Source organism: Ochlerotatus camptorhynchus, unplaced genomic scaffold (assembly GCF_037179485.1).
Source record: "Ochlerotatus camptorhynchus isolate MF236.1 unplaced genomic scaffold, CSIRO-AGI_Acam_v1.1 ptg000423l, whole genome shotgun sequence".
NCBI lineage: Eukaryota > Metazoa > Arthropoda > Insecta > Diptera > Culicidae > Ochlerotatus > Ochlerotatus camptorhynchus.
This window is the reverse complement of record NW_027040909.1, coordinates 2876629-2889353: the sequence shown is the minus strand read 5'-3', so window position 1 is coordinate 2889353 and position 12725 is coordinate 2876629. Positions and strand designations below refer to the sequence as shown.

Sequence of the window (12725 nt, the reverse complement as noted above, 5' to 3'; positions counted from 1 at the left end):
CAATTGATATGCTTAACGAAAATTTCTAAAATTTGTTTTCGAAATACTGCGGGGTAAAATGCGCATAGTGATTTCATACCAAAGAAGCATGCATGAAGGATGTAACCACAGACAAACAGACGTAACTCTTTGAAAAACTTGTTCTTGAAAACATAGTATCTCAAAACATATAACCTCAGTAGCGACATCTATCTGGCTTCTCGCGGAAAACAAGCTTGCTCGCTAACTCGTAAACAATATTGCATGAAATTTCTATAGAATATATAGAAACGTCAAAGTGATCCGATGCCAGCGCTGCGGCGAGTAGTTCGCGAAACTGATAATATTCAAATCAACCGTTAAATGCATGAACGAAGATACACAATGAAGAGTTACGTCTGTTTGTCTGTGATGTAACTATGTTCTTCCTCAACTGAATTTCAATGGTTCGCGCCTGATGGTTATGCATTCCACACTACAATTCGAGGGGTGCATTTTGCCCACCCAATATACCGGTTGAGCTATGACGCCGAAAGACGAAGGATGTATCTAACAACTTGCATCAAGTCGTTAATTTCAGTAGTGTTGACTTTCACTAAACAGATTTTTTCTTCCATTCACATAGTAGGTTCAAAGTGCTACGTATGGAAGCAATTTTTCACCATCATATCAACTAGCAGCTGAAATATAAGGGGGTGCATTTTTTGTATACTTTTCTGTAAAAACTAGTATTGAAGAGGGTAAATTCGTTTATTGATACTGTCGATACGAAGATGTCGAAAAATTCTCTAAGCCCAAAAACATGTATAGACTAGACCGGGAATCGACCCTGCTGAAGTTATAGTCTGGCTGAAGAACCTTAGGGAGCTAATGGAAATCCTGTGTTTAATTTGCCTTCTTCTTTTGCTTTATTATAAAGACTTTGAGCCCTTAGCTGGTTCGTCTCTTCCTGTGTTTAATCGTCTAATGTAAAGTGGTCTAAAGCAACTATAGTTCATTCCGTATTTACTTTCATAAGCTTCCTCTGGAAGGGACGATTTCAAGCCTCTGTTCGGGACATAAAACTACTGCGACCAGTAATTTGATCTATTGTAGTATATCCCGTGTCCTTAGTTTAGTGCATGTCGTATTACTTCATCACTATTGAAAAATGATGAAGTATTCGGTTTTGATACAGTTGTCATTCTTGCCTTCATCGCAAGGAATCGATTCTAATTGATAGGTTCCGCTATTTATACCCTTCGGAGTGTTGGAACACCCTTCAAAGGCGCGCCCCTTTGTCAGTCAAAATTGGATTCCTTAGCAACAAAATTAAGGAACGACACCGATAGTGACCATGCATCTGAACCCTAGTCTTAACCACTTCAAACTAGGAAACAACGAATAGAAGATTAGGAATCACATAGATGAAGACTAACTAACTCATTTTTCCCTTGTTTCAAGATCATCCTCGGTCCAGGCAACCCGAGGACTTATCACTATCAACAAGGCATAAAAAGTAACAAGGACTAAGATGTGTTCCTTTGATTACTGAAAAATCCTGTTCCCCTAGTTTGAAGTAGTCAAGACTAGGAATCGGTGGTAGATCTTACATCCCGTAACGTACCACGAAAAGGTGATCTACCCACGTTACGGGGCCATTAGGCCAAATACTATCAGGCCGAATTAAATAATCCTGAAAAGGTTAGTAAGTTGAATGGGGCATTAAGTTAAAATAAGCTAAGTTAAGCTACAGTTCACATATGGGTCATTCCAACTCAAGTGGGTACAGAATTTGAAAAAAAAAGTTGTGGTCGATGTCACCGATTTGAGCCAAACTTGGGCAAAACGCTTATTTTGGCATTCTGAACAAACGCCTTTTTTGATTTTACTCTTAAGTGCCTAGATGCTTCTGGGCGACAACCATGGATTTTCGATATTTTTTTTTTTTAAATTCACCTTTCAAACGAGATTACTCCACAACAAAATAAACCTATTCGTGATCTTAGAACGTCAATTGAAAGGTTTTTTTTTAAAGTTCCTGCACATAGGTGTACCCACATTTTGTTTTCGTTATAGTAAATACAGTTAATATAATGATTACCGGCAGGTATCCAAATTGTAAAAATGGCATATTTTACCCATGGGCGGGATTTTTTATTTCTTAATATTTTGGGCTCAAATTTTCACTTTGGAAAACTCTTCTACTTGATGCGTTTCCAAGAGCAAATAAATTGGACAAATTGCTTTTGAGGTATGACTAGACGAGTGAGAGGTTGTTTTTAGCTTTTCTGGTGGAAAATCAATGCTATTTAATATTTTTAATTTTTTATATAATTCCTAGGCACAATAATATTTTAATGTTATTTTTCACATGTTCTGGGTAGGATTCTCATTATATGAAATCATAACTAGCTCATTTATTTACTTCTGTCTTTAATTTAATTGAGACATTCCACGAAGGTTCGCAAATCGATCCTGACCGATCATTTCCAATTACGCTGAAACTTTGCACAGTTGTTCCTTTTTAGTAAAGATGCCAATTTGTGTAATCAGTTCTTCTAATTGAATCACGACTACTTTTTGAAAAGGGCCTGTGTAAAAATAGTACTAATTAGTTTAAAAATATATATTGCTGAAACGGTTTGTTGGATTGATTTGGTGTCTTGAGCAAAGTTGTAGATATTATTTTGGCAATAATGTTAAAATATACACTGTAAAAAAATTCGTTTGTTTCAATGAAAAAAATATATATTTGTTATTAAAAAAGTTAATTTCTCAAAAAGTACATTTTTGAAAATTTTCGTTTTACATCATTTAAATGGTTAAGTTTTTTCAAACTGTGTAAAATTAGATTGATGTTTTCATGCGTTGTGCACACACAAACATTGTGGGTTCCAGAGCTGATTAAAAGTTTACATTGCTTAGGGCGGAGTTTTGCAAATGAAGAGAATCCAATTTTTACATTGCAGTGAATTTCATTGAATCGTTTATAAGCTTCTATCAAAGTCATCATTAGTAATCTTTTTTGAATGGCTTGTCGTTTTCCTTCTTTCTGCACAGACACATAATCTTTTTGACCAGGCATTGCCCGGCTTATATCATCTTTAAAATAAAATTATGACTGCCAATTTTGTTTCATCACTTAAGGCTGTGCCATATTTTGCGGTTTTTGACGAATGACCTTCCTTTATCAACTAAGCCTCTGTTGCAATATATCTACCAGCATTAAATTGATGCATATTTTTTTGTGTTGACCATGAATAAGGCAATAACGATAAAATTAATAATTTTTCACTCCTTGCAGTGGATGCATTGGAAAACTTTTCCTTCGTGTTTTCTAAAACTTCTTTGAGTTCATTCACTTCGTCAGCATCAGACTCGAAGTTGAGAAGATTCTTTCTAATACCTTCGTTGATTTCACGGTGCTTCTTTTCGGGGTAGCGAACCCCGACTACTTTTCCAATAGGGCCTGTGTAGAAAAGCGCTTATAAAATAAACATTTTAATACATTGCAAAAACGGCTTGCTTGATTGCTATGGTGTCATCGAAAAAGTTGTGTAAAATTAAAATCCGATTCTTAAAAAAATATACACGGTTGAAAAACATGTGTTTTTAATGAAAATGTAAAAATCGTAAAATTTTCAAAAAATCATAACTTTTTTGTTTTTAAGTTTACCATCATCAAACTTTGCCAGTTTGTAGCAAACATTATAAGCTTCAATAAGGTGTAAAACTATGTACTCATGTACTGTTTGAGAAATTAACTTTTTTAATAACAAATATTTTTTTTTTTCATTGAAACAAACGAAATTTTTTACAGTGTATATTTTTAACATTATTGCCGAAATAATATCTACAACTTTGCTCAAGACACCAAATCAATCCAACAAACCGTTTCAGCAATATATATTTTTAAACTCATTAGTACTATTTTTACACAGGCCCTGTTAGAAAAGTAGTCGTGATTCAATTTGAAGAACTGATAACACAAGTTGGCATCTTTACTAAAAAAGAACAACTGTGCAAATTTTCATCAAAATCGAAGCAGACAAATTAAAAAAAATTAAAAAATTCGTTAATCTGTAGAGAATTGCTCAATTGTGGTCCTAAAAGTGAAAAATACGTTCCTATGGTATACAGCCAAAACATTGTGCTTTAGAAGTACAATGACATCAGATAGTTTCGCAGGTATATAAAATTTCAGTTGTGGATGACAGCTGTTACTTGAATAATATTCTTTTTTTTTTAAGATAAAATCTCAGAGCAAAAATGCCTTTTTTATTATACTTATAAAGAAACATAAACGTTGTATTCAGAGTATAACAGCTGAATTTAAATACTCTCCAGTTGCTTTAATCAATGTTCAAGTTTCATCTAGCTGAAATGGGTTTCAAATCCTCTGGTGAGTTATTTTATGCAATGAAGTTATGTTTTGTTTATCATTTGTATTTTCCAACATTAAGAAATTTCCTTAAAAAGAAAAGATATCTTGGAATCTACGTACAAAATATCAGAAAAACGGAAGTTCATTCGTGATCGGGTGAAATGCGATGTTGAATCTACAATCAACCTGTTCTGGCGTGAATTCCAGCGTCGCTGGCAGACAAAATAACGCAAATTGGACCGATTCATGCTAGTCAATAGTGACTGGCTCGAAGATGTTGTAGTTTTCCAAGGACCCTCTCCTTCATCCGGTATCACCAACAAGCGAGGACGGCCAGCATATAGGCTCGATTTCATGAACTGGTGCAAAACGAGGCATGAGGCTGAATTCACAGCAACAAAGTTGCGCATTCAGCAAGATTTTCTTGACAAGATGGGCCTTCATGTCGATAAACCTGGTGCGAGTTGTGGAAACAGCAATGATGGCAACACTGCTCGTAGGTTTTTCGCGAGCGCTGATATTTCCGCAGCTATTGACGAAGAATTGATAAACGGTTGCCATCTCATCCTGTAAAGAAATCGACAAGAATAAATTCGAAAGCATTGCCACGAAACAGCACAGCTATATGTGTCTTTGTATGGATGGTACCGATTGCCAACAACACCGCATAAAGTTCTGATACATGGGCATGAAATCATCGATAATGCTATGCTTCCGATTGGTCGAATGTCTGAAGAAGCACAGGAACGCATGAATAAGGAGATACACCGATTGAGAAATCATGCCCGTAAATGTTCCCGGGTGGCAAATTTGGAAGATGTATTTAACGGCTTACTAGTTTCGTCGGATCCCATAATTTCAGAACGAAAGCACGATTTACCAAAAAATGCTAAAATGCATTTGAAGATGGAAGATGATGACAGTGATTAAAGAATAAAATGAACGAAAATAGACTTCAGTCAAATTGTAAAGAAAGTTTTATATTCGAGAACCACCCTGGGTATCAAATTTAATTAAAATACCACCCTGATTAAAAAAAAACTCTTACTTCATCATGTTTGATGTCAAGATTGATATATAGATTGATCATTAACTCATTTAAATAGGGAGGAATTTCTCTACGTAGAAGGTAAAACAAATTTATCATCGTGGTACCTTATAAAATTTGTTCAAAGCAATATTTCCTTTAAAAAAATATTAGAAGTAAATAATAATAAAAACCGTATAACATCATTTTTTTATAAATAATAATTTTTGGAACCACCCTATTACGTTGTATCCATAAGTTAAGGTGTTTTTGATGCAAAAATCGGATTCAGCACTCCAAATTTACCCTTAGATGATATTTACAGCATATTTCAACCATTCTAATATTTTTGCCCAGCTTTTGTATGGAACGGATCCATAGTGCATCGTTCTAGTGTTGTAACATCCCCCTAGCTATTGCAACTATTTTTTTAATTGAAGAACAAACAGTGGCCAGTATTTCCATCATTCCATTTATTCAGATTCTTTCGAATTTGGCTTGTAAACAATCAACCCGATTTCGGCCTTAAACCGTTAATTTCTTTCGAATCTTCATGTCTTCACCATGTATTCCTCTTGTCTGCCACTTTCTAATGTCAAGACGATATGTTAAGTTGGATTAAACCATACTGCACTTTATTCTAACAAATCTCACCGCATCCAGGCATGCAATGTAGAAAGTACAAACTAAAAAGTTTCGCTGTTCTACTCGCGTTGCATAACAGAATCAATATCATTAATTTGCTTCGGTGTTGCATGCAAATGTAGCAAGTCGGTGCCGATTTGTTACCTGAGACAGAATTGCAAACTTTTCCATCTACCATCGTCAAAACCATCTTATAGCACACAATAATATTGACACTTCCGTCGTTTCTAATCTAATATAATGTAACAACAACACAGCCAGTTCTTTAAAACATCCTGGAAAATGATGGATATACCTCCATCATTTTTTTTTGTCTATTTGATATATGTGTCACATCGAAGATGCGTCACACAAATCAAAACGGCCAAGCCTACTGTGCAGCATTTAAGGGGAAGATGATTCAGAAAACATCGGGCCTGTTTAAATCGAAGATTTAAACACGATGCTTCAGAATCCAATAAATGAAAGAAACGGGGACATCTCGTACCGTACGTTCCGATTTTGGTAATTATATGACTGGTTGGTCGTTGGAAGCATCAAAGCTAGAAAGGTTAAGTGATGCTCCATTTTCTTCTGACGGTTTGGACATGAGTACTAACTCTTGTCCTAGCTGTTTATGGCTTATGGCTATAGCACCACTACTCGCTTTCTAAAAAGAGAAGACGGAAAGGAAAAGGAGAATGGCAAAGGGAAAAGGATTATGTAAACTCAATGAACATAAACAATATTTTTGATTTGAAATATACAATATAGAAATGCATAACGGCGGTGGTCACTACCCGAGTCTTGTTACTATTATCAAGTAACAAGGACTAGAATGTGATCCTTTGATTACTGGAAAATCCTGATTTCCTAGTTTGACGTTGTCACGACTAGGGTTCGGTGGTAGATCTTATACCAGTAACGCACCACAAAAAGGTGATCTCGCAACGTTACTGGTTTGAAAAGATAAAAATTTACAAAATGGAACGAACTCACCAAGTTTAGCCAATTGAACCTTAAGGCTGCTTGACATGATGTAGAAGTCCAAATTGTAGACGAAGCTTGACGAAGATCAACATGAACTAGTCCGGTTTATGGTAGTTGCGCGGAATGTCTTCCGTCGATTTGAGATAAACAAACGTTCCGATGTATGTAGTCGATTTTTGATGTGCATTGGCAAGCCTTTTCGTGGCCAATAGTCAGGTTGAACGCTGCGACCCAACGAATGATGAAACTAATGATGGGATGAATGATGAAACGCCTCATGGAGGTTCTACTTGTCTTCGGAACAGCTTATCAGCGGGAAAAAAACCAATCCTCTGCCAAGAAAGAGGGTTGCTGAACCACCACCATTGGTGGTGTCAGCACTGTAGCCTTCAGTTTTTATGCTATGTTTATATGTGCATTGACTACACGTATGCGTTAAAAAAAATCTTATGTGAATAGTCAATAATGAAACTTGAATTTTTCATGATTAGCTTGCCTAATTTAAAAAATAATATAATAAATATTTAATTCCTACAAGCACGCGCTTGTTGAACATTCATCACGATTATTTTTCCGCGCAACAAATCAAACATCTATGTGGACGGAGCATAATTTCTCAAAGTTTGCATCAGCTGTCTTAGGGTGTGAACCATTTGCCGAGTTAAATTTAACTCATGGTTAAAAGTGATATTTCGAAAGTTATTCTGTATGTTCGAAAATCCCTGTGCTGTCGATCGATCGGTTTTCGAGAAGAACTCAGCCACGGTTGTCAAAATTTAACTTCTTGTCTGTCAGAAATAATCACGCTCGGATAGCAGGGTTAATCGATAACTTTCCATCCGTCAAATTTTTACCAAAAGTTAAAAAAATCCACCAAATGGTTCAGAGCCTTAGATTGGTAGATAATCGAGCCAAAGAACCAACAACTGTGGCTTCAAGCAAAATCTTCGTGGATGACGTTTCTGCCACCGGAGTGGAAATAACAGGGACGTAAAACTAGATACAATAGGATGCAGCTCTCGCCGGGCTTCTTCTGTCTTAGTGAACTAATTGAGGAACTAGAAATTGTCTCCTGGGCCTGGTTTTGGCCAGATCAGCAATCATTATAGATAACGGAAAAAACAAACGTCTCACGCACAGCCTACCAGTCTAGGTCCTATTTAGGATTATATCTGAAACATCCAAATCTCACATTGACACTTCCGTCGTTTTATTGACAAACTGAATCCTCATAGAACTACAGAATCGTGTTGATGATGGTCTTGGACTTTGGAACAGATGTTTTCCATTTTCTTCTGCCATAATTAGAGCCAAGGAAGTTATAAACATATTATAATCACTGGATTCTCCATCGTCATTTACACATTCTTGTTTGTAATCCAGATATCCACTGCTACCATTAAATTCCCAATTTATCAAAAGTTTAACCTGATGAAAATAAATCATTTGTTTGAAGTCTCGAATCAACCTTCTTATGCTCATGATCTGAGAAATCATCAAATAGCTTTTTGTTCACTAAGCAATCCTACTGGAGCTTTGGTCCGAAAGCTTTTCAAGATTTACTTCTGCAATTTTTTCATCGACCATAATGAACTGATCCTCCAGAGAGCGCTAATGTTTGGCAATGACAGTTTTGTTATAAGACGGATAAAGGTTCACATTTTTATTATTTAAGTTTGCTTCTCCTGGGAATCCCTCCACGAAACATGCATTTTAGATGCTCGACTTGGAGTTGTCATTGTTAGTTCCTTTACCACTTTTACCACAGTTACTGATCCACTAACACGTAGTTTAATTTGCGTAGCGTAATCTAACTTGCGAACGGAATGACCTCGTCTTAGCTTAGCAGGTCCCGAAAACATATCGGTGTTCTAGGAAGGCTAGAGAGTAGGAAACTGGGAAGTTTGAAGAGTCCTCTGAAGTAGTGGATATGACAATTTATCATGTTTTTGTCGCTTCACTGGAACTTGTGATTCAGCTTCGTAAATTATTTGCAAATCGGAAGCAGAACCCTCTCGACATAATACTCATGAGCTCGTCAATGTTGTACGACACTTACACTTACTATCTCATCTTCTTAACTTAAATGTCTTACTTGTTCTCTGTGCTTCGTACAGCCATTATTCAATAGCCGGATACAAGATTTACGATTTTTTTTATTTTAAAATTAAAAATGTAGGTTGCTATGATCTTCATTGCTCCCTAAAACAAAGTGATCTACAGTGAACTCTTTACAACTCTATATTGCCATTTCAGTGAAAATAATTCGACGCATCTGACAGCCACAGCATGCCATTAAAGCTGATAATCTGACGCCAAATGCAAATTTTTCTCTGCATTGACAATATTGAAAGGACCATCGTGTTTCTTGAAAAAAAAAATCCCATAGTATGGATCTATAACTTGAAACCGAGCTAGTGGATCTCGATTTGTTGTGTTGACTATATGCTTCTGTAGGTATATTAAAACACAAGAATAATAATTAAATAAACATGCAATTTCTTAAACCGTAACCGTCCTGCGGATTATCAAATTTAGAGTCTGTGGACATAATTTTGGAAACATTTCAAATATTTAAATAGTTACCACACACCAATGAATCTTTGAATTGATTGCAATCTTCATACCCTTATATTCCATCAAATTCAATTTTTTTGTTTACTGAAAATCTTCGCAATTCCCAGGATACAAACGGAAACTTATGATCTTCACAAAAAATAAAGACCAAATTCTAAGCTTCCAAATGAAATTTGTTGTAATTGCAGCGGGTGAGGTAATTTTCGGCTCACAAATTGCTATATCTCTTACAAATGAAAACATAACACTTTAGTGTCATCAGCAAAGTTCAAACAAGCAACTATTTTAAAAAGCTTTGCAGAACATACCTAAAAGATACAACGTGATCAAAATATACAAAATCTTGAAATACTGATTTGGAGCAACTTTCAAATAATATACTATATCTCTATAAAAAGAAGTCATGGCAACTTGATGTCTTTAGCAAAATTTCTTGAAATAATATTATCAATGACTTTTTGGCGAACATCTACTCTCTATATGTTGGAATAAAAAAGTTTGATTTGTGAAGTACAGTTACACCTTGAGAAAAATTATGGTGAATAGGGGAATTTACGTATTCTCGTCAATCTAAGCAGCGTCTGCACTTCTACTAGCATTTTTTCAGCGTCACGCACATATATGATGTGTCTGTTTGTTTACATTCATCTGCTGCTTGCTTCTCTATCCATTCCAATCGACAGAATTTTTCAACACGTTTTGAAAGCGTTTTTAGAACGCTCCAAACTTCTCAGGTGAGTGTGACTATTGTTGGCAGTCTCTTTTTCTTCGGCAACCTTCCCATTAGAACTGCGTGTTAACCAGCTGTTCTATTATCGGCAACTCGAAATCAACCTCATTTTGTAGTGCGTATGCTTTATTTGAAGAAAAATGTAGCATTACTGGATTGCTCGATCGTTCAAATATAATCAGATTGAAGCTGAAAGGCTAAACAATCGTTTGGACACATTCAGGGAAGTGCGTTGATGGGAAAACATAGTGAAATTAACGTTTAAATTTTGGTTGCCGAAAACAGTCAATGGGTGCCGAAGCCAACATTTACTCTATTCAAACATCAAACATCAGGTTACAAATTAAATTCCCGAATTTTCACTTTCAAACCGCTGTGGGTTGCCGAAAAATGTAACTTTTTGCTTTAACTGCCACTGAAGAAGAAAATTTATTTATTTCTCCCAAACAACCAATACACGTGATTGTTCCGTTAAATAAAAGGAAACCTGTAATTTTCACTTTTCCTTAATGTAGGCGTATTATACCTGTTTACCCTACAGTAAGTCCTCGAGAGATAGTTGCACGCTGCCAGAGAATGGGCCAATGCTTCCCACAAATCGCTTGGAGGAATGAAAATCCACTGGATCCGTTTCTATTTGCATTCGTTGGTGATTGCTTTTCGTGTGCGTTTGTTCTACAGAAGACGGTGTAACGCGGTTGAGGAGAGATTGAGGTTAGCGCCTTGTACATTTCTGCCACTGTCCGATGAATTTCAATTCTAGATAGAGCTGGAATTGAGGCGTTACAACTTGTGTAAACAATGACTTCTCTCTCTGATTTCTAGGAATTCAAGACACGCCCAGGCAAACCAACATTTGCATCGGGTAGGGGAGGACTTCCCATACCCGATCGTATTGCTGATTTGTGTGGGCGAGCCTTGACTTTCTAGAAATCATCGAGAGAAGTCCTTGTTTACAAAAGCTGTTAAAGGCTAATTTTAGCTCTATCTAAAAGTGTCTACTGCGGGAAAAGGCTCTAGCAGATGTGGTACGAGGTTTTGGTAGCTAACCGATAGGTTGGATGGCATGGTCAGGATTTTGGGGAAAGCATTGCTAGCACTCACGGTACATAGAGTTGGCGACATGTTTTCCATTTTATGGTCAGAATTCTACATAGTAGGTACATATGTATGTAGTAATTCTTGGCCGTAAGCGTCAAGCGATGGCAAGAGTGCATGTAGAGCTGGTAATAATGCTCGGTGATGAAGCGAGTTGGTGGGTGGTGTTTATGAAGGATGATAGGGCGTTTGATTTGATATTTCTACACTCAAAAAAAATCCACACGTCTTCATCATGTGTCTCATATTTAATCGAGCACTTATTGTGAAACACAGCCATTTCATGTGTGAATCTTATACTGTGAACCATACCTCAACACTATTAGTTCAAATTTTGACACACTTGAAGTCTATATGCCTCACATGGTGATATCAATAGCTTTGAACTTCATAGTTCAACGTTGTGCAATAAATTTATTGTCTTCTACTTTACCGACTTCAAAATTGAACCGACAAATATATAAACACAGCTGCCAGAGAACAGAGCATACACATGCCTTTTTTAATGGGTCTGATTTTGGAATTTCATTCACATCCATCTGTTTTGAAGAGTAGTGTGATTCAATGTGCAATACACTTAAATTGATAGAGATAGATTATCAACATTTCAAACTTTCAAACACTAGAAATCAACGTACAGAACACATTGAACCATGGTATACACTTAAAATAAATCAAGACCAACAATTGAAGTGGTCTTAACTCCATTTTGTGAACAAACCTTCTAAGGCCATTTTCTCGCGAACCGAAACCTTCATTTGTAAACCTAAACCACAATCGGATAGAGGAGAATTTCCCCTACCTGTTCATTATGTTGGTTTGCCTTTGCGGACTTCGGTTCGCGAGAAAATGGCCTTATAAGGTTTGTATGTAAGGTAGCCACCATCCCTTCAAAGACCTTGTCTTGTATGCAGCTCCACTTAATAGCAAGATCAATTTGAGTTACCGATCTGAATTCACAATATCGCTGTATGAAGGGCCAAAAACGGAGGTGCGGACCCGTTAGCAGAGACACTTACACGAAATCCATGGGAATTTAAGAATTTCCTTCCAACGATTCGTTCCAACAAATCGAATAACATAATTCGCAATAGTTATTAAGCTTCCTACAGGATGGTTTGTAAAGAAGGGCGCGTCAATCTCACTGAAACTGTTGAAGTAGAATTCACACCACCACAATCGAATCGGTAGGATAAAGAAAATGATAGTGTTTATTCCCTCCTAGACTCCGGTTGTCATACCACTCCATCGTCCAGTCCCAGGTCAAATGATACCCTGATGCTCCCTCCCAACCCAGTATTTATTTATATAATGAACATATATGTAATGGAGAA

The 12725-nt window shown here is 36.5% G+C and overlaps 1 protein-coding gene across 5 annotated transcripts in view; it reads left to right on the top strand.

Moving 5' to 3' along the window:
- LOC135711164 (protein slit) overlaps positions 1–12725 on the top strand; it is a 123437-nt gene that overhangs the window by 79601 nt on the left and 31111 nt on the right. The window lies entirely within an intron of this gene.